Source organism: Mastigoproctus giganteus, chromosome 5 (assembly GCF_048544385.1).
Source record: "Mastigoproctus giganteus isolate SK-2022 chromosome 5, ASM4854438v1, whole genome shotgun sequence".
Classification (NCBI taxonomy): Eukaryota; Metazoa; Arthropoda; class Arachnida; order Uropygi; family Thelyphonidae; genus Mastigoproctus; species Mastigoproctus giganteus.
The window spans coordinates 10,981,822-11,005,594 of record NC_143579.1 but is presented as its reverse complement, the minus strand read 5'-3'; the positions used below and the strand labels follow the sequence as shown (position 1 = coordinate 11,005,594).

The 23,773-nt window shown below is 40.1% G+C and overlaps 2 protein-coding genes across 3 annotated transcripts in view; one reads left to right on the top strand and one right to left on the bottom strand.

Annotated features, from left to right (window-relative positions):
• LOC150085169 (tectonic-like complex member MKS1) overlaps positions 1-23,773 on the bottom strand; it is a 502,024-nt gene that overhangs the window by 340,582 nt on the left and 137,669 nt on the right. The window lies entirely within an intron of this gene.
• Positions 1-23,773, top strand: part of CCT6 (chaperonin containing TCP1 subunit 6) — a 112,115-nt gene that overhangs the window by 991 nt on the left and 87,351 nt on the right. The gene's annotated exons all lie outside the window — the stretch shown is intronic.

The following is a 23,773-nucleotide window of genomic DNA, read 5'->3' as shown; positions in this document are numbered from 1 at the left end:
AAGCTCTCAGCTGCCCACATCAACGCCAGAGCTTGCACTTGGGCATCGCGTGACACAGAGACAACCCCCAAGGCAGAATGCGCTGGTCCCGAAGGAACTAGTAGTTGTTGGTGACTCTATTGTCAGGGAAACGGGGAACATGCTTTGTAAAAAAGATAGGTGGAACAGGACCAGGGTATGTCTGCCAGGGGCAAAGGTTGATGACGTTGTAAAGCGAATATCATCTTTGAAGGGCACAAAAGGTGATATAGTTGTACACGTTGGCACTAATAATATTAAGAGTAGGGGACCGGCAGAATTACTTAACAAGTACAGGTCACTGTTGAACAAAAGCCGAGAATTAGGGTTGAATTTGAAAGTGTCTGCAATTCTGCCCAGACACGATAGGAGGGAGTATATGATGAGAGCCTTGTCGATCAATTCGGCCCTGGAAAGATTGTGCAAGGCTCAAGGGGTAGAATTTTTTTCAGCCTGGACTGTACTTGTTAACAGGAGAGATTGCTTCTACAGGGATGGGATACACTTAAATAGAAAGGGTGCAAGAATATTTGCTGATGCTATCGAGGCAGTGTTAGGTGGGTCGGAAAACTGCTAGCTTGGGGGGAGACAAAGACCAATAGATTGACAGCCACTGGCAGAGGTGAAAGAGATTCTTGCACTGCTTCTATTAGAATGAGCAGAAGCCTGAAAAACAAGATGCATGGTATTTCAGAGACTGCTGGGAGCCATTGCGGTACAAGTAAACACATGGGTTGTGTTAGGGTAGCTAAGAAATAGAAACAGGTGCAGGTATACTTGCGTGTACACCAATGCTAGGAGTTGAGTAAATAAATTTGATGAATTTGAGGTATTGCGCAAAACATCGAAGGCAGATATTGTTGGGATATCAGAGACGTGGTGAGAAGAAACTGTACAGGGAAATAGAGTGGGCCAGTAAATCAGAGAGTCTTATAATGGGAGATTTTAATTTCCCAGATATTGACTGGAATTTGGGGGCTGGTTACTCACACACTAGCAGGGCTTTTGTGGATTTATTGGATGATTGTTTTCTACATCAGCATGTTCGGGAGGCAACTAGAGGGAGTAATACTCTTGATGTGATTATCAGCAGTGATTCTTCATGCATTAAGAACCTGCAGATAAATGAACCACTAGGTGCAGTGATCACAGTGTGCTGAAGTGGGATTTACTCAAAGAGATAATTACCATTAGGGGTAAAGGGAAGGGTTATTGCTTCCGTAAAGGCGACTACGATGGACTGAGACAGCATTTAAATTCTATACAGTGGGACCAACTGATGATGTTACCAACAGCAAATTCAAAATGGGAAGCATTCAAAGAACTTATCTTGGAAGCTACTAGGTTTTACATACCAACTAAGAAATATTGTTCAAGGTTTAGGCCAAAATGGATGTCAGATGAACTAATGAGGCATATGGCAGAGAAGAAAAATGCATGGGATACTTACAAAATAACACATGACACAGAAGCCTATGATAGATACAAGTTGATATGCAACCAAGTTACAAAGGAGGTTAGGCAGGCGAAGGCAGATTACGAGAAATTCTTGGCAAGGGATGCAAAGAAAAACAGCAAAGAGTTCTTTACTTATGTAAACTCTAGAAGGAAGGGGATGAATCAGATTGGTCCACTTGATATTGATGGGTCAACTGTTGAAGATCCTGCTCAGGTAGCTAACAAACTAAATGAATATTTTGCATCGACATTCACAAATGAGAAGTGATTCAGCGAGGGGAATGCCAGAGGTGTATTCAACTCTAGCAGTAAGCTACAGAATCTTGAAATAACTGGGAGTAAAGTGGAGGAGAAACTGTTGAAGATAAACACAAGAAAGGCACCCGGGGTGGATGGGATCTATCCAGTTATATTAAAGGAGGCAGCAAAGGAAGTAAGCAAACCCTTAGCCATAATTATGAGAGCTTCCTTGGACTCAGGGGAGGTACCCATAGACTGGAAATGTGCAAATGTGACCCCAATTCACAAAGGAGGATCAAAGGCTGACACAAGTAATTATAGACCTGTGAGCTTAACTTCTGTTCCAGGAAAATTAATGGAGGCACTGGTTAAAGAAGCACTGCAGGATCATTTAGACAAGACTTCAGTTATAGCTCAGACACAGCATGGTTTTGTTAAGGGGAAGTCTTGCCTGACCAACTTGATTGGATACTATGATGAAGTCACAAAAGAACTGGATGCAGGGAATAACTTTGATATTATATACTTGGATCTTAGAAAGGCTTTTGATACTGTTGCACATGGAAGACTGCTACAAAAATTGGAGCAGTGTGACATTGGAGGCAAATTGCTGCTATGGATAAAGGGGTGGTTGAGGGGTAGAAGACAGAGAGTGGTAATCAATGGACACTGCTCATCGTGGACTAATGTTATTAGTGGAGTCCCCCAGGGCTCAGTGTTGGGTCCATTATTGTTTTCTGTATTTATAAATGATATTGATGATGGTATATCAAGCTTAATGTCCAAGTTTGCAGACGATACAAAGGTTGGCAGAGTTGTCAAGGACACTACTGACACTATGCTGCTGCAACAGGATCTGGAACGGTTGAACAGATGGGCTGAGAGGTGGCAAATGAAGTTTAACATTGACAAATGTAAAGTACTACACATGGGAAACAGCAACCCCAGAGCAATGTATCAATTCTGTGGTACTACACTGACAGTGGTAGAGAATGAAAGGGACTTGGGGGTGGTTGTGCAGGCAGATATGAAGTTCTCTGAGCAGTGCAGACGGGCTGCAAGAGTAGCTCATGGAGTATTGTCAATGATATACAGGAATTTTTCCAGCAGGGATAAGGAGGTGATTATTCCATTGTATAAGGCAATGGTCAGGCCACACCCTGTATAGAGTACTGTATACAGGTCTGGAGGCCCCATTTCAAGAAGGATGTAGAGCTGCTGGAACGAGTACAGAGAAGGGCAACAAGATTAGTGAATGGAACAAAGGGATGCTCTTACGAAGAAAAGCTTAAGTTTTGCAAATTACAGTGTCTGGAGACTAGGCACCAGCGAGGTGATCTGATAGAGGTGTATAAAGCCTTGAATGGTTTAAGCATGCTCAATGCTGATGGGATTCTTCCTGTAGCTCAGAAAAATCGCCTGAGAGGGCATAAATTCAAATTGAGGAAAGACAGATGTAGGATAGACGTGCGGAAATTTGCCTTTAGCCAGCGGTTGGTTGGTTGGTGGAACAGACTTCCATCCCTTGTGGTGGAGGTTGATAGCCTAAATAAGTTTAAGGCTCAGCTGGACAGGTATTTTGAACGAACAGAGGGGTGAAGTGGAAGTGGGTTTTTTTTTTTGGCTGATGCTGCATAAGCTTGCTTTCTTGCATCAAATGCCTCTGCTAATGCTAACCTTGTACTGAATAAAGAGTATAACGAACAGTTGTGCAGAGAAATAGAATGGGCCAGAAAATCAGATTGTGTTATAAAGTGGGATTTTAACTTCCCAGATATTGACTGGAACTTGTAGGTTGGTCACTCACACACTAGCAAGAATTTTGTAGATTAATTGTAAGATTGTTTTCGGCAGCAACATCTTCAAGAGGCAACCAGAGTGGGTAATACTCTTGTTCTGGTAATCAGCAGTGATTATTCATGTATAAAGAATTTGCAGATAAAGGAACCACTAAGTGGCAGTGATCATAGTGTACTGATGTGGGAATTTACTTAGATATAATCAGAGGTAAAGGGAAGGGTTTGTGCTTCCATAAAGGTAACTGTAGTGGTCCCAGATAATTTTTAAACTCTTTAGAATGGGACAAACTGATGATGTTACCAACAGCAAATTCTAAGTGGGAAGCATTCAAGGAACTAATCGTGGAAGCTACTTGGCTTTTCATACTGAATAAGAAATATTGTTCAAGGTTTAGGCCTAAATGAATGCCAGGTGAACTAACGAGACTTTTGGCAGAGAAGAAAAATGCATCGTATTCATATAAATTATCAGTTGACACAGAAGCTTAGGGCAGATAAGCTAGTCTGTAATCAAGTCACATAGGAGATTAGGCAAGCAAAGGCAGATTGAGAAATCTTTGGCAAAGGATGTTAAGATATCGATGGTTCAACTGTTGATGATCCTGCTCAGTTAGCTGATAATCTGAATGAGTATTTCGCATCTGCATTCACACATGAAGAGTTATTAAGGGAGGAAAATGCCAAAAGTTTATCGAACTATAACAGGGTGATTAATGATTTTGTAATAACTGAGAGCAAATTGGAGGAGAAATTATTGAAGTTCATCTAGGGTGGATGGTATGTATCCAGTTATATCAAAGGAAGTAAGCAAACCCTTAATCATAATTATGAGAGCATCCTTGGACTCAGGGGAAGTCCCCTGACTGGAGATGTGCAAATGTATCCCCAATTCACTAAGGGGGATCTAAGGGTGACACGAGTAATTACAGCCAAGTTAGTTTAATTTCTGTTCTGGGGAAAATAATGGAATCACTGGTTAAAGTTGTTGTTGGTGTAGATGTTTATCGGCACAAGGGCAAATTGGGCCAAAATGTGCCTATTCTGTTATTTGGATAAGTAATGGAAATTTGCTTTATTTGATTTTAGAAATATTCATGTAGTCTGGTTTGTTTAAGATAAGCAAAGAGCTCGTCTAGATTAGCATTGTTTCCCAACAGGTGTGTTAGTGTTTAGGGTTCTTGTGCTGGTTAAAGATGCATTACAGGATCATCTCGACAAGACTGCAGTAATAATTCAAACACATCATGGGTTTTTTAAGGGAAAGTCTTGTCTGACCATTCTGATACTATGACATAGTCACAAAGGAACCGGATGCAAAAAATAATTTTGATATCATATACTTTAATTTCAGAAAGCTTTTGATACTGTTGCACGTGGAAGACTACTGTACAAATTGGAGCAGTATGGCATTAAGGGCAAGTTGCTACAATGGATAAAAGGGTGGTTGAGTGTAAGCTGCTCTTTGTGGACTAATTATTAGTGGTTCCCTCCAGGGTTCGGCTTTGGGCTGACTGTTCTGTTTATTTATCAGTGATATTGATGAAGGTATATCCAGCTTAGTGTCGAAGTTTGCAGATGATACAAAGGGTGGCGGGGTTGTTAATGACAGTAATGGCAGTGTGCTACTGCAACAGAATCTAGGTTTGGGCAGTTGGGCTGAGAAGGGGCAACTGAAGTTTAACATTGACAAATGCAAAGTACTGCATATGGGTAGAAGTAATCCCAGAGAAATGTATCAACTGTGTTGTACTACACTTAGGGTGGTAGAAAATAAAAGAGATCTGGGAGTAATTGTGCAGTCAGATATGAAATTTTCTTAGCAATATAGACAGGCTGCCAGAGCAACTAATGGGGTATCGTCAATGATATACAGAAATTTTGCTAGTAGGGAAAAGGTGATTATCCCTTTGTATAAGGCAGTGGTATGGCGATGGCTTGAGAACTGTAATAGGTCTGGAGGCCTCATTTTAGGAAGGATGTTGAGTTGCTTGAGTGTGTATAAAGAAGGGGAACAAAGGGATCCTCTTACCAAGAAGGGCTTAAGTGCTGCAAATTGCTGTGACTGGAGACAAGCACTTGCGAGGTGATCTGATTGAGGTGTATAAGGCCTGCCTCGAATGGGTTGAGCACAGTGAATTCTGATGGGATTCTTCTGCTTGCCCAGGTTATGAACCTGAGGAGGGGCATAAATTTAAATTGAGGAAAGACAGTTGTAGAATAGATGTGCGGAAATTTATCTTTAGCTAGTGTATAGAGAATTGCTGGAACAAATTTCTCTCTGCCATTGTGGAAGTTGACAGCTTAAATAAATTCAAGGAGGAACACGGCAGACTTTTAGAGGTAATGGATGTGTGAAATTGGGTTTTTTTTTTTTTTTTTGGCTGATGATACATAAGATCATATGCTTGATTTCTTGCATCACATGCCTCTGTTACTATTATTACTATTACCTATGGAACTTTGGATAATGAGTGATAGACAGGTCTAGCTCTTGTTCACAGTGACTGGATGTTAATCACCACAATTTTTGGTTAGAGTAGCTGCCATTTTGATTACCTTTGCATATGCAAAATTTCGTTTTCTGATTTAAAACACAGTATGCATTGGTCCCACAGGAGCTAGTTATTGTAGATGACTTTTGTCAGGGAGATTGGAAATATATTGTGAAAAAGGATAGGTGGAATAGGACCAGAATATGTCTGCGAGTGGAAAAATTGATGACGTAGAGTAGATATCTTTTAAGGACACAAAAGGTGTTGTACACGTTGGCACTAATGACCTTAAGAGTACGAGATCTGCAGATTTACTTAACAAATACAGGGCAATGTTGAAAAAAAAAAAAGTCGCGAGTTAGGGTTAAATTTGAAATTGTGTGCAAATCTGTCCAGACATGATAAGAGGGGGTGTATGATGCGAGCCTTGTCGATCAATTCGGACCTGAAGACATTGTGCAAGGCTCACGGGGTAGAATTTTTCTCAGCATGACCTGTTCTTGTTAACAGGAGAGACTGCTTCTACAGAGATGGGATACTCTTAAATAGAAAGGGTGCAAGAAGATTTGCCGGTGCTGTTGAGCCAGTGTTAGATGGGTCAGAAAACTGCTAGCTTGGAAGGATTCACAGACTAAAAGATTAGCAGTAGCTGCAGGCAGAGGCAAAAGTGATTTTTGCATTGCTTCTATTGTAATGAGCAGCCTCCTGGAGAGCAAGGTGCTGGGGATTTCAAGATCTGTTGGGAGTCATCATGGAACAAGTAAATACATGGGCTGCGTTAGGATAACTGCATTAGAGTATGAACAGTTGCATGTACACCAATGCTAGAAGTATAGTAAATAAATTTGATGACTTTTGATGTGCTGTCAAGACATCAAAGGCAGATAATTTGGGAAGTAAAAGTACAGAAAGGATAGACAGGGTAGGAAGGGTAGAGGGGTTATGCTGTTAGTTAAGAAACACATGAAATGTAAGGAAGTGCAACCAGTTGACATTGGTGGACAGTGCAATGTTGAGTCAGTTTGGTGTGACAAACACTGGCAGTGTTCTGCCAAGAAAATTTTGCCAGCCAGGTGGCATTATGAAGTAGTTGGTTGGGGAAGTGTAATACTTTGCAATATTATAAAATTTTCTGTTATTTATAAATCTAACTTAAGTGATCCAGAGCAAAAATTTATTTCATAATTTAACACTATATTCTCCTGTCGCATTGTCCTTGCTCGCATAGTATGTTCGAATTAATATTGACCATGCGGTACACCGTTCAATAGGTTCTGGGGGAACACTGACTGGGAAAGGGAAAATGAAAGTAGGAGTGTGTTGTAGGCTTAATGACTGATAGGTACAATGAACAACAGTACACAGAAATAGTGGTGCAGTAAATCAAAATGTCTTGTAAGGGGGGATTTTAATTTTCCAGATATTGACTGGAACTTGTGGGTTGGTCACTCACACGCTAGCAAGACTTTTGTGGATTTATTGGAGGATTGTTTTCTATAGCAATATGTTTGAGGGGTGTAATATTCTTGATCTGATTATCAGCAGTGATGACTCATGCCTTAGGAATTTGCAGATAAAGGAACCACTAGGTGACAGCGATCACAATGTATTGTTGTGGGATTTACCGAATGATGTAATTACCATCAAGGGTTAAGGGAAGGGTTTTTGTTTTTGTAAAGGTGACTACAGTGGTGTCAGACAGTTTAAATTCTATACAGTGGGATCAACTGGATATATTAAAAAAGCAAATTCTAAAAAGGAAGCCTTCAAGGAATTAATCTTAGAAGCTACTAGGCTTTTCATACCAACTAAGAAATACTGTTCAAGATTTATACCTAAATGGATGTCAGATGAACTAACGAGGCTCGTGGCAGAGAAGAAAAATGCATAGGATGCATATAAATTATCAGGTCTAAAAAAAGCTAGTCTGTAATCCAGTCACAAAGGAGGTTAGGTAAGTGAAGGCAGATTATGAGAAATCTTTGGCAAAGGATGCAAAGAAAATCCAGAAAAGACTGCTTTACTTATGTAAACTCTCGAAAGAAGTGCGAATCAGATTGGCCCATTTGTATCGATGTTTCGACTGAAGATTATGATCCTGCTGAGAAAGCTAACAAACTGAATGAGTATTTTGCATCTACATTCACATATGAGGAATTGTATAGAGAAGTCGAGGACAAAAGCTTATTATACTCTAACAGGGAGCTTAATGATTTTGTAATAACTGAAAGCAAAGCGAAGGAAAAATTGAAGTGAAAAAAAGGCAACTGGGAGTGGATGGAATCCATTCAGTTATATTGAAGGAGGGAACGAGTGAAGTAAGCAAACTCTTAGTCAATTATGAGAACATCCTTAGATTCAGGGGAGGGCCCCATTAAGATGTGCAAATGTATCCCCAATTGACAAACGGATGTTCAAAGGGTTACACATAATTATAGATCCATAGGTTTAAGTTCTGTTCCTCGGTAAAATAATAGTCACTCTGGTTAAAGAAACATTGCAGAATCATCTAGACAAGACTGCAGTAATAGTTCAGACCCAGCATGGGTGTGTTAGGGGGAAGTCTTGTGTGACCAATTTGATTGGATACTATGATGTGGTCACAAAGAAATTGGATACAAAAATTTTGATATCATGTGAATCCAGATAAGAAATTCCCACATAAGTTTCTCCTGTACTAGGTTTGATTTCTTAAGCCTCAATTTCAACTCTATACAGCAATATCTCGCTTAGCACGGCTTCAAACAACACGGGTTTCACTATAACACGGTTTTCAATTATGTTTAAGTTGAATATTTACTGTACATATTAAAACTCATTCAATAGTATAGACACGTACTCTACATACATTGGTGTTCAAAGAAAGTGCATCACCCCTTAAAATTGTAATTGTCGTCCAAATAACATAAGCATGTGGCAATTCTTACAGATTGCATCAGATAAGATTGACATGTGTAGGTGATGTAATATTGCATTAGCTGTTACTTTCGGCTATATAAGCACACTCTGCAAGAATTGCAGTCATTCCTTGCTTGTGTCAAGATGGCAAGTTACGTGCAATTTATGTCATGAAGAAAGAGTGCTATTATTGTTTTATGTGAGGAAGGATGTACTTCCCATCATATTGCTAATAGAGTGTCTTGTAATCAGTCTACAGTGAGTAGATTTCTTTCCAAACTCAAGAATACTGGTTCTGCTGATAGCAAAAAAGGAACCGGATGCAAATGAGTCTCTACGCCAAAACAGGACTGCATTTTGAAGCGCTTATGTCTTAAAAACCGTAAAGCTTCTTTGTCTGAGCTGAAAAGAGAATAGAAAGAACATACAGGAGTGGTAGTAAGTGCAGTAACAGAAGACCTCTTCAAAAATGAACTTGTAGCCTGTCTTCCTAAGAAGGAGCCCCCTCCTCACACAAAAAAATGAAAAAAGGCCTGATTAATTTGGTGTAAGGGGCATGTCAAATGTACCCCCAAGCAGTGGAAGTCGGTTATTTTCTCGGATGAGAAGAAATTCAACCTGCATGGCTCTGATGGGAGACAAACGATTTGCCATAGACATTGTGAAGAATACCATTCAGACTGTGGTGTCTACAGCGAAATTCCCTACAAGCCAAATGATATGGGGGTGCATTTCGTATCGTGGAGTAGGTCACCTGCAGTTTATAAAAGGTTCCGTACATGCCAATGGATACCTGGCTATATTGGTAGGCAAATTGCTGCCAACCATTAGAGACCATTTCAACATGCCAAGTAACTGCATCTTTCAGGACGACTGCTGCTTGTCATCGGGCGAAAAGTGTAAGTAGGCACTGTAGCTTCATTTCTGCATTAGAGGTTCGACAGTAATGTGTTTACATTTGTTACAGGTGAAAAAATGGTTGGAAGAACGGTCCATTACAACTGTTAGCTGACAAGGAAACAACCCGGACCTGAATCCTATAGAGAACTGTTGACATCGTGAGGAATCTGCAGTTGCCAGAAAGAAACCAAAGATCCTTTGTGAACTTCAGGAAGCCATAATTTGTGTTTGGAAGCATGAACTATGAGTTGATTATCTTTAGAAATTGATCTTGTCAATGCATTGACCGTGTGCTGCTGTCATCAAGGGAGGTTCTACTAAATATTAGTTTGCTCCTGGTGAACTTTTCATTTTGTTTTCCATTTAAAATAATAAACTGAAGGAAATTGAGGTTTCTGATAACATTTCATCCATACTTGTCGTGTTTACCAAAACTGTTGTATAAAGGTTGCAAATGCTCATTTTGGAATATTTTGAGAGCACCTGTCAAATATTACCTAGCTTTGCCTTAACAATTAATAAATAGCTTTTGTGATATATTTCTATTTGTGATGTTAGTCATTAATGTAACATACCATCGCAAAAAAGGTTAAAAATGTGAAATTTCTAGGTGATGCACTCTTTGAACACCAGTGTATATGCTACATTGTCATAGCCTAAGTGCGCATACTTACTGTATATGCTGAGGTGCCAACTCTTGTCTCACATGCACATGTGCCAATAGCTCTTCTCAGGCAGTCAGTGGCAATGTGCAACACTGTTCAGTATTCTTAATTTTATCCTGACGAGAAGAAGTGATAGCTTTTTCAAGCTTTTCATTTCACAATTTATTTTTATCCCTTTAAATATGATCAAAAATATATCTGCATCTTGGCTAGAAATCACTGTCAACAACATTGGCAGCATATTTTGCCCTATTTGGCAAATGATTTCACTGATTTTGAATCAAAAGTTCAGACCATTTCCGAGACATTGTGAAGATCGGAAAAGACTTGGGATTTGAAACTTTGGGCGCTGCCAATGTACATTGGGGCTTAGAGGGGAACAGGTATTTTGTGTGTTATCAGATACTCAGTCTAAAACACTGATGGATCCAATATCTTTCTATTACAGAATATTTAGAAGTCCGGTTGGCCTGCCTCCCTAAAATCCACTCATGCACACCTCGATGGTAAGTGCTGTTATATCACTTAGGTGGCAACGAACATGTAGAGTGGTTCTCTTCAAGACGCCTGGTCAGCGTGAAGAGGAAAAGACCAAACTCTCCAGAATATGACAGCATGACAAAACAAATGGCCCTCAGTCCCCAGCAGCTTTCACTCTCCCTCTTATGGCAGCGAGGGGATCAGAGTGGAAGCAGAGGGTGCTAAGAATCTCTGGGTATGATCAGGCTGCCATGTACAGAAACTGAACTTGGCCTGTTATAATGTAAGATCACTCATCGGTGAAGACAGGATATCAAAGCTGGAAAAGGAATTAGAAAATGTGAATTGGAATATTATTGGTTTGGCTGAAACAAGAAGAAGAAATGAATCACTTATAAGTTTATCAAGTGGAAATCTGCTGTACACCAGTAGAAACACTGAAAGGAGCAAAGGTGGAGTTGGCTTTCTGGTCCATAAAGATATAAAAAACAACATTTTGAATTCAAAAGTACATCACCAAGGGTGTCAAGACTAATACTCATGATTTCTAAAGAGGTGTAAGCAAAAGGTTATAATTATTTATGCACCAACATTGAGCCATGATGATGATGAAGAGGTTGAAGAAATGTACACCGAAATTGAGTCTTCTAGATGAGCAGAAAACCCACTACACTATCATTATGGGGAACTTCAATGTTAAGGTTGAAAAAAAACAAAACAGCGCAGAAAGGGGAACTATAGGAAATTTTGAAATTGGTGAAAGAAACGAAAGAGGTGAAAGACTTGTGGAATTTGCAGAATCTCGAGGATTGTCAGTAATGAACACTTTTTTCAAGAAAAGGGTGAACAGAAAGTGGACAAGGAAGAGTCCAACTAATGAAATTGACTTCATCCAGATTAACAGAAGATATATGTGAATGATGTTACTGTTCTGAATAAGGTAAATGTTGGAAGTGATCACAGAATGGCAAGATGCACACTTGATATATATGTAAGAAGAGAAAGGAAAAAACTGACTCAAGTAAATAATATGAAGGTCTTTAAGATAACAGAAGAGGAGAAAAAGCAGTATGTCTTGGAACAGAAGAACAAGTTTGAGCTTCTGCAGACTGCTCAGGACCAAGATATCGATGAGGAATATTACAACTTTCTGAAAGTGATAAAGCCCAAGAAACCTATAGGGAAAAAGAAATCCAAGGAAGAAAAAATTAGTCAGGAAACACTTGTTATGATTAACTGAAGGCGACAAAACACTGACAAGAAGAAAATTGAGTATGCTCAGTTATGCAAAGCCATTAGAAAGAGACTCAGAGGACATAAGATTAGCATTAGCATTAGCATTAGTAGAGGCATTCGATGCAAGAAAGCAAGCTTATGCAGCATCAGCCAAAAAAAAAAAAAAAAAAAAAAAAAAGTAACATAAATAAATAAAAATAACCACTTCCACTTCACCCCTCTGTTCGTTCGAAATACCTGTCCAGCTGAGCCTTAAACTTATTTAGGCTATCAACTTCCACGACAAGGGATGGAAGTCTGTTCCACCCACCAACCACCCGCTGGCTAAAGGCAAATTTCCGCACATCTATCCTACATCTGTCTTTCCTCAATTTGAATTTATGCCCTCTCAGGTGATTTTTCTGAGCTAGAGGAAGAATCCCATCAGCATTGAGCATGCTCAAACCATTCAAGGCTTTGTACACCTCTATCAGATCACCCCGCTGGTGCCTAGTTTCCAGACACTGTAATTTGCAAAACTTAAGCCTTTCTTCGTAAGAGAACCCCTTTGTCCCATTCACCAATCTAGTTGCCCTTCTCTGTACTCGTTCCAGCAGCTCTACATCCTTCCTGAAATGAGGCCTCCAGGCCTGTATACAGTACTCTAGGTGTGGCCTGACCATTGCCTTATACAAGGGAATAATCACCTCCTTATCCCTGCTAGAAAAATTCCTATATATCATTGACAATACACCATGAGCTACTCTTGCAGCTCGTCTGCACTGCTCAGAGAACTTCATATCTGCCTGCACCACCACCCCCAGGTCCCTTTCATTCTCTACCACTGTCAGTGTAGTACCACAGAGTTGATACGTTGCTCTGGGGTTGCTGTTTCCCATATGTAGTACTTTACATTTGTCAATGTTAAACTTCATTTGCCACCTCGAAGCCCATCTGCTCAACCTTTCCAAATCCTGTTGCAGCAGCATAGTGTCAGTAGTGTCCTTGACAACCCTGCCAACCTTCGTATCGTCTGCAAACTTGGACATTAAGCCTGATATACCATCATCAATATCATTTATAAATACAGAAAACAATAAAGGCCCCAATACTGAACCCTGAGGGACTCCACTAATAACATTAGTCCACGATGAGCAGTGTCCATTGATTACCACTCTCTGTCTTCTCCCCCTCAACCACCCCTTTATCCATAGCAGCAACTTGCCTCCAATGCCACACTGCTCCAATTTGTGCAGCAGTCTTCCATGTGCAACAGTATCAAAAGCCTTTCTAAGATCCAAGTATATAATATCAAAGTTATTCCCTGCATCCAGTTCTTTTGTGACTGCATCATAGTATCCAATCAAATTGGTCAGGCAAGACTTCCCCTTAACAAAACCATGCTGTGTCCTAGCTATAACTGAAGTCTTGTCTAGATGATCCTGCAGTGCTTCTTTCACCAGTGCCTCCATTAATTTTCCGGGAACAGAAGTTAAACTCACAGGTCTATAATTACTTGTGTCAGCCTTTGATCCTCCTTTGTGAATTGGGGTCACATTTGCACATCTCCAGTCAATGGGTACCTCCCCTTAGTCCAAGGAAGCTCTCATAATTATGGCTAAGGGTTTGCTTACCTCCTTTGCTGCCTCCTTTAATATAACTGGATAGATCCCATCCACCCCAGGTGCCTTTCTTGTGTTTATCTTCAACAATTTCTCCTCCACTTTGCTCTCAGTTATTACAAGATTCTCTAGCTTACTGCTAGAGTTGAATACACCTCTGGCATTCCCCTCGCTGAATAACTCCTCATGTGTGAATGTCGATGCAAAATATTCATTTAGTTTGTTAGCTACCCGAGCAGGGTCATCAACAGTTGACCCATCGATCTCAAGTGGACCAATCTGATTCATCCCCTTCCTTCTAGAGTTTACATAAGTAAAGAACTCTTTGCTGTTTTTCTTCGCATCCCTTGCCAAGGATCTCTCGTAATCTGCCTTCGCCTGCCTAACCTCCTTTGTAACTTGGTTACAGATCAACTTGTATCTATCATAGGCGTCCGTGTCACGTGTTAATTTGTATGTATCCCATGCATTTTTCTTCTCTGCCATATGCCTCATTAGTTCATCTGACAACCATTTAGGCCTAAACCTTGAACAATATTTCTTAGTTGGTATGTAAAGCCTAGTAGCTTCCACGATAAGTTCTTTGAATGCTTCCCATTTTGAATTTGCTGTTGGCAATATCATCAGTTGATGCCACTGTATAGAATTTAAATACTGTCTCAGTCCATTGTAGTCGCCTTTACGAAAGCAATACCCCTTCCCTTTACCCCTAATGGTAGTTACCTCTTTGAGTAACTCCCACTTCAGCACACTGTGATCACTGCCACCAAGTGGTTCATTTATCTGCAGATTCTTAATGCATGAAGAATCACTACTGATAATCAAATCAAGAGTATTACTCCCTCTAGTTGCCTCCCGAACATGCTGATGTAGAAAACAATCATCCAATAAATCCACAAAAGCCTTGCTACTGTGTGAGTGACCAGCCCCCAAATTCCAGTCAATATCTGGGAAATTAAAATCCCCCATTATAAGACTCTCTGATTTACTGGCCCACTCTATTTCTCCGAACAGTTTCTTATTATACTCATCAGAGTCATTAGGCCTATAGCACACTCCTACTCTCAATTTTGATCTCCCAATGCTTATGTCACACCAAACTGACTCGACACTGCACTGTCCAGCGATGTCGACTGGCTTCACTTCCTTGGATTTTATGTGTTTTTTAACTAATAGCATAACCCCTCCTCCCTTCCTATCCTGTCTATCCTTTCTGTAGACATTGTACTCCCCAAATTCCAGTTCTGCATTTCTTATATCTGTGTGACACCACGTCTCTGAAATCCCCACAATATCTGCCTTTGATGTTTTGAGCAATACCTCAAATTCATCAAATTTATTTACTAAACTCCTAGCATTGGTGTACACACAAGTATACATGCACCTGTTCTTTTTCTTAGCTACCCTAACACAACCCATGTGTTTACTTGTACCCCAATGATTCCCAGCAGTCTCTGAAATATCCTGCATCTTATTTTCCAGGCTGTAGAACAAGCATTAAGGTAAAACAAAGGACTTAAATCAGCAGCCATGAGCAGTAATACAGAAAGACAAATGAAACTGAAGAATAGTGATGGTGTACTTATAAATATATCAGAGAAAGCATAATTCAAATAACAGAAGACTACTATAGAGAATTATACAAGGAGCGAGATCACACCAGCAGTGGGGAAGATGGATCGCAAATTAGTAACACATACGAAATAACCGATATTCTTTCTGATAAGGTAGAGCATGAATTGAAGAAAATGGGTATTAAATGGATGGCCATTGCACAAAACAGAAGGAAGTGCAAAGTTGCTGGAGAGGCCTTCATCCTGCAGTGGATTGAAAATGAATGATGATGATGATGTACATTGATAATTTCATTACAATCTCTCAATATGAACCCGATTGTAAATGAAGGTTTTAGTTGGTTAATATGTGTGGCCACAGGCAGAGGCAAAAGTGATTCTTGCACTGCTTCTATTAGAATGAGTAGCAGCATGGAAAGCAAGTCAGTGGAGATTCCCAGGACTGTTGGGAGTCATGGTGGAACAAATAAATACATGGGCTGTGTTAGGGTAACTGAACTCTCTATGGTTCAGCTCCTTCCCCCACTCTTTTCCTCTTGTATATTAATGACCTTCCATTGACTGGAAATCTTATCCATAGTTTTGCCTATGATAGCACATTGCATTCCACTTTTCATTTGAGAAACCTTGCCCTTCTCAATCAGCTTCAACTTCTCGAATATCCGCTATCAATTCCTTAAATGCCGATCTCCAGGTAATTCTCCAGTGGTGCAAAGACAACTTAGTTGATTTCAATCTTTCAAAAATAGTTTTGTCTTATATCTCAGAAGAAGGATTTTTCTGCTCCTATGCTTATCTTTGGTGACACTCCGATTTCTAGGAAAAATTATATATCTTTTTTGGGGGTTACCCTGACTTCTAATCTCTTTTGGCACAAGCATATTACAAATATTGCTTCCTCTGCATCTAAAAAAACTTGGTTTTCTCTTTCGCTCTTGACGTTAACAAATCGCAAATCTGCCCTACCATGGAATATTGTTCCCAAATCTGGGGTGGTTCCCTCCAAAACCTCTCTCAGACTTCTAGATTCTATTCAGAAGAGAGCAGTAAGGTTAATAAATGACTCCTTTCTAACATTCTCTCTCTCATAGACATACTATTTTTTCTGCATGCCTTTTCTGCAGATACTTCCGTGGGCACTGTTCTTCTGAATTGGCTTCTATAATTCCTGCTCTCTCTCTCAAAATAGTCTGAATACATGCCGCCACCAGCCAACATCCATTTACTGTTCAACGTTTTCATCTTCCTCGTTTATACATTCAACTGCTGTTTTCTGAACAACCATCCTTCATACGTATTTCCTGAAAATTGGAGTCTACAGAAGTTCAAGTCTAATGTCAACAAATATCTTCTTTCGTCTTAACCTCCAACCCAAGCAAGTACTAAGTACTATAGGTTCTAATACCTCTTGCATTTGAGGTTTCAATAAAAAAAAAAAAGCAAACCAAGAGTAGAAACAGGTTCATGTATACAGGCTGTACACCAATGCTTGGAGTACAGTTAATAAATTTGATAAGCTTGAATTGCTAGTCAAGACATCAAAGGCAGATATCGTTGAGATATCAGAGACGTGGTGTCATACCAATATAAGCAGTACAGAACTGGAATTTGTAGAGTACAATGTTTAGAGAAGGGATAGACAGGTCAGGAAGGGAGTAGTGGTTATACTGTTAGTTAAGAAACACAAAATCTAAGGAAGTGCATCCAACTGATGTTCGTGGACAATGCAATGTTGTCTGTTCAATGTGACATAAGCAATGGGAAAGAAAAAATGAGAGTTGGTGTGTGTTTTAGGCCTAATGAATCTGATGAGTATAATGAGCAATAGTGCAGAGAAATAGTTGTCCGCTAAATCAGAATGTTTTTAATGGGGGATTTTAACTTTCGAGATATTGACTGAAACTTGTGGGTTGGTCACTCGCACATTAGCAAGACTTTTTCTGATTTATTGGATGAGTGTTTTCTACAGCAGCATGTTTGAGAGGCAACCAGAGGGAGTAATACACTTTATCTGATTATCAGTAGTGATTATTCATGCATTAAGAATTTGCAGATAAAGGAACCACTAGGTGACAGTGTACTGATGTAGGATTTACTTAAAGATGATGTAACTACCATCAAAGGTAAAGGGAAGGGTTTTTGTTTTCGTAAAGGAGGGCACCTCCGTAGCCAGGTGGGAAGGAGCAGCAGTGCGTAGCACACGCTTCTTGATTAGCCCTGGGTTCGAGCCCATCACCACCAAATACGGAGGATGCGGAAAGGTCAGGGTATGACCACCGCATATCCCGGAGCAATATGGCCTTAGTTGCTAATGCTCCTAAAAACCAAATAAACAACAACAACAATGTCAAGGAGACTACAGTGGTCTCAGACAGTTTTTAAATTCTATACAGTGGGATCAACGGATGATGTTACCAACAGTGAATTCAAAATGGGAAGCCTTCAGTTACTCTATCTTGGAGACTACTAGGCTATTCATTCCAACTAAGAAATTGTTCCAGGTTCAGGCCTAAATGAGGCTCGTGTCAGAGAAGAAAAATGTATGGGATGTATGTAAATTATCAGGTGACAGAAGCCTGTGACAGATATAAGCTTGTCTGTAATCAAGTCACAAAGAGGGTTAGACAGGCGAAGGCAGATTACGAGAGATCTGTGGCAATGGATGCAAAGAAAAACGTCAAAAAGTTCTTTACTTATGTAAACTCTAGAAGGCAAGGGATGAATCAGATTGGTCCACTTGACATAGATTGGTTGACTATTGATGATCGTGCTCAGGTAGCTGATAAACTGAATGAGTATTTTGCATCTACATTCACACATGAGGCGTTATTCAATGAGGGAATGCCAGAAGTTTAACTCTAACAGGGAGCTAAGTGATTTTGTTATAAATGGGAGCAAAGTGGAGGAGAAATTGTTGAAGTTAAACACGAGGAAGGCACCTGGGGTGGATGGGATCTATCCAGTTATATTAAAGGAGGCAGCAAAGGAAATAAGCAAACTTTTAGCCGTAATTATGAGAGCTTTGTTGGACTGAGGGGAGGTCCCCATGGACTGGAAGTATGCAGATGTTTCACCAATTCAAAAAGGAGGTTCAAAACATGACACAAGTAACTATAGACCTGTTAGTTTAACTTGTGTTCCGTGGAAAATAATGCAATCACTGGTTAAAGAAGCATTGCAGGATCATCTAGACAAGACTGCAGTAATAGTTAAGACAGAGCATGGATTTGTTAAAGGGAGGTCTTGTCTGACCAATTTGATTGAACACTCTGATGTGGTCACAAAGGAACTGAATGTCAAAAATAATTTTGATATCATATACTAGGATTTCAACGGCCTCCGTAGCTGAGTGGTCAGGAGCAGAAGTGCAGTAGCATATGCTCTTTTGAGTAGACTGGGGTTAAAGCCCCTGAATACGGTCGATCTGCCAACCTGCACTGGACCAGCGTGGCAGATTATGGTCCACCCTCTGCATGAATTGTTTACGAGGCTTCCATCCTTCAATGGGTTGATAATGGCTGCCCTTTACTAGGATTTCAGGAAAGCTTTTGATACTGTTTCAAATGGAAGACTGCTGCACAAATTGGAGAGGTACGACATTAAGGGTAAGTTGCTACAATGGATAAAGGAATGGTTGAGTTACAGAGAGTGGTAAACAATGGGAACTGCTCTTTGTGGACAAATGTTATTAGTAGAGTTCCCCAAGGTTCTGTACTGGGCCCATTGTTGTTTTCTGTATTCATCAATGATACTGATGAAGGTATATCAGGATTAATGTCCAAGTTTGCAGATGATACAAAGGTTGGCAGGATTGTTAATGACAGTAAAGCTACTCCAACTGGATATAGATAAGTTAGGCAAATGGACTGAGAAGTGGCAACTGAAGTTTAACATTGACAAATGCAAAGTACTGCATACGAGTATTCAAAGTATTTTATTATTTTCTGCGGGCTCCAGGGTTCCCCCTATCCGCCGCTGAAGAGTAACTGTACGTTATTTACAATTTGTGGTTTAGCAAAACATCTTCTGATCCAGCATCTTCACAGGAATGATTACAAAAATACTGTATATCCATAACACTTGCAACTAAGTTATTACAATTTGTTGAAGGCACCAATTTCTATATTAATCTTCACAACTTATAGAACTATACAGATAGTTAGGACCTACCAGTTCGGTTACAATGTAAGATTTACAATTTATACAATGTAAGATTTACAATTTATACAATTTAAGATTTACAATTTATGTACCTTATTACAGGCCGAAGTCCCAGGACACTGTCCACCCAACAGTGATCCTGGCACATCGACTTATATATTCTGAACGCTAATATTGCCTTCCGGCAATAAATACAAATAAATTTCCTCATCAGAGGTCTCGTAACAATACGATTAATACCAAGGAGGCAACTATATACAGTGGTAGTACACTTATTACATTACATAATTATTCTCAGCCGCCAGCAAGTCCTTTCCTTCTGCGAAAAGCCTTGTCTGCAAAGTTAGCCAGTGCCTGATAATTTTATTTACATTCTAAAAACTTGGCGAAGTTATTTACATCGTAAACTTCGGTCAATGCCTGAAGTTCAAATCAAATGTCTACATAATATCGACATTCTAAAATTATATGTTGGACTGTCTCCTCTGAGCCACATTTACAAAGAGGAGATGCAGCCAAACCCATAGTAAATAACTTTGTGTTTAAGCTGCCATGCCCGGATAGAAGGAAAGTTAGGTGAAGACCCGGGTTAAACCAGGGCCAATGTTTTTTGTCAAATTCAGCAACTTGAGGTATAAAAAGGGTAGTAATTCTTCCAGTGTTGGCATTAGTCCATTCGTTTTGCCATTCTTGGAGGAACTGGTTTCTTAATCTAGTGTTGTCTTCTTTCACTGGCACGTCTAGGTTAACAGAAAACTGGTTGAGCTGTGCCGCAATACCCTTCCTTCTACAATACTGAAAGTAATTGTACAGCACTTCGTATTTAATTGGTAGTTTGCCGTTGATTACCTGTAATGCCGACGTAGAAATTGTGCAACAAGCTCTTGAAGTTGCAATCAGGAAGAAGCGCTGGGCTTGAGTCAAGATTTTTTCCACCATGACTCTGCGTATACTGGGGCCCCAAGCACCCGCAGCATAACAGACAATAGGAATAAATATACATTTGTAGTACAGCTTGAGAGTGGAGGGTTTCAGACCCCAAGAACCTTTGGTAATTCTGATTATTTTGCCTGTCAAAGTCTTGATTTTGCTTAGTACGTATTTAGCTTGGGTAGTGAATTGAAGTTTGTTATCTAACATAATTCCTAGGTATTTGTACGAGTTAACTAATTTTATTGATTGTTCTTTAATCTTAATACATGGAGGTATATTTGGGTCTAATTTTCCTTTGAGAAGAATTTGTTTTGTTTTGGGAACAGAAATAGTTAATTTATGTGTACTACACCACTCATCTAGGTCTGTTAGGACTTCATTAGCACGGATTTCAAGTTGTAGTCTGGAGTTTCCAGAAACAAGGATAATTAAATCGTCTGCGTAAGCCATCTTAGTAGTGCAATTATGTTCGGTAGCCAGCCACCCATCAAGGACCACGTTCCAGCATACTGGTCCGAGAACTGATCCCTGAGGGCAACCGCGAGTCACAGGTCTCGCAACAGAGCAGGATCCACTGGAGACCACAAGTGAGCGATTCTGGAAATAATCCGTGATGAGACGATAAATAGGCACGGAGACCCCGGCCTCTCGGAACCTCTCCAGGACACTTTGCCACCAAACAGTGTCAAAGGCCCCTTTGAAGTCCACAAGGAGGCCGAGGACATACTTTTCATTGGAGGCTGAGACGTTATTAATAACTAGGTTAATGGCATCCACTGTAGACATCCCAGCAGTGACGCCAAACTGATATTTATAGTTTAGGTTTCTTTCTGTATAGTGCTTTTGGAATCTCGCTACAATCAACTTCTCTAGTATTTTTCCGAAGACCGGAAGTAGAGCGATTGGGTGGTATAATTTGCCTGATTTGCTGTTTTGATGGGATTCTTAATGAGTAATTTAAGATTTGCTTTTTTCCAAGGAGAGGGAAAGGATCCATATTGTAGGCAGGCATTAAAGAGGTTCATCAGTTGGGGACAGGTGCTCCAGATTCTTTTAACTATGGGCATTTGCCATCACGCAAAGTCGCAACAGCAAGACCTACTTTGTGTCTGTCAAAATCATCTTCGTGGCTTTGGCCTACGTAGGAAAGATGTTCTAAACGAATGCCTGTTTGTACCGGACTTTCTGGTACAGTTTCATCCTGCATAATCAATTCATCCAAAATTGTTTCCATAGTCTCGGCCCATGTCAGAGTTTCGGAGTTATCAGGTCTAAGTACAGAGGAGAATATTTCCCCCGGATGAATTTTGTCTAGAGTCAACTTGTAGATCAAGCCCTAGGGCTCCTGGTCCGTAGTTTGTTTAACTAAGTGTTCCCAAGTGGAGCGTTTTTCTTTGTAAATATTGTTGGAATATGTACTTCTCCCGTTTTTGTATATTTCATTCAATCGGTTTATCTCGTCTTCAGGTCTACCATCTCTCCTAGCTCTCTGAACATCTCGTCTTGCGCTCTTTGTATGATTCCTTAGAGTATAAAGGTTCTGGGACCACCAAGGAACCAAATTTTGCCTTCTCTGTTTCTTCTTAATCGTCTCGTCGCATATTTCGGTGATGATTGCCATCAATTCTTTTAGATGCTGGTCCAAAGTAAGGTCTGTCAGATTTGTCAGTTTTTCCTCTGTAAATTTTTCCTTAAGTAGTTTTTCGAAAGGATTCCAATTGATTTGTCGAGTTTTGTATCTGGGGAAGTCATGAGTTCCTCTCAAAGCCGCTGCGTTTTCATTAGATATTATGTCAAAGGTTATTACATTGTGGTCGCTTACCGACCAAGAGGAGTGAACAGTCCAGTTTTCTATGCATCTCCCGAATGTTGCATTCGACAGAGTGACATCTATGTAAGACTGACCAGAAGGGGATGAATAAGTGGGCAGATGTCCAGGGGAGTTCCAGACAATCAATCCGTTAGTTATTATGAATTCCTCCAGTAATTCACCTTTATTATTCGTTATGGGGCTGTTCCACATGATGGAAGCAGCATTTGCGTCGGTCATTATAACTATCTTTTTGCCTGATAACCTAATTAAAGCTGTCTCAAGGAAGTTTAGATAAGGCTCAATTTGTTGAGAATGCTGTGAGCACTGCATGTAGATTGAGATGAAGAATATTTGTCCAAAACTACCTTCCAAGCATGTACATGCCGCATGCTCGGAGCAAAGACCATTTACCCACATGATCTGCTTCTCCGCTATAACAAGAGCTGCCCACACCCTTGCCACAGCATTTGCACCCTGTCCTGTAACAGATACATTAGATTGAACCACCCTACAGCCGTTTGGTAATCCTTTAACTTTGCCTTTGTAGGAGTATAATTCCTGAAGTCCTAGAATGTCAATTTTGTGATCCGTAATTAGTTTGGAGATATCACTCATTGCAGATGCAGAACGCTGGCAGTTTAACTGTAATATTTTTAATCTCTCACCATGCTGTACATTTTTTATCTTACTGAATGTAATTTGTGCGAGATTTGGTAACCTCCTGAGCTTGCAAGAACTCGGGACACTTTGAGTCATGATATGAGTGATCTGATATCCTCTTTTTTATTTTGCAATTTGGGCATGTAACGGGTGATTCAGGAGTGGGACACGATTTGTGGGACACTGCATACGAGTAGCATGTCAATGGAGTCTTGTCAATGATATTTAGGAATTTTGCCATGTAATTATCCCATTGTACAAGTCAATGGAGGCCTCATTTTCGGAAGGATGTAGAATTGCTGGAATGACTCCAAAGAAGGGCAACAAGATTGGTGAGGAGAAGAAAGGGGTGCTCTTACCAAGAAAGGCTTCAATTCTGAAAATTGAAGCACCCGGGAGGTGATCTGATTGAGGTGTGTAAGGCCTTGAATGGGTTGAGTAAGCTGAATGCTGATGGGATCCTTCCTCTTGCTCAGATTAAGAACCTGAGGGGGCATTGATTCAACTTGAGGAAAGACAGTTGTAGAATAGATGTGCAGAAATTTGCCTTTAGCCATTGGGTGGTTGATTGGTGGAACACTTCCATCTTTTGTTGTGGAAGTTGATAGCCTAAATAAATTTAAAGCTGAGGTAGACAGACATTTGGAAGGAATGGAGGGGTGAAATGCGAGGGTTTTTTTTTTGGCTGATGCTGCATAAGTTTGCTTTCTTGCATCGTAAGTTGGGTAGATGGGCTAAGAAGTGGCAACTGAATTTTAACATTGACAGATCCAAAGTACTGCATATGGGTAGCAGTAATCCCAGAGAAATGTGCCAACTATGTGGTGTTACACTCAGAGCAGTAG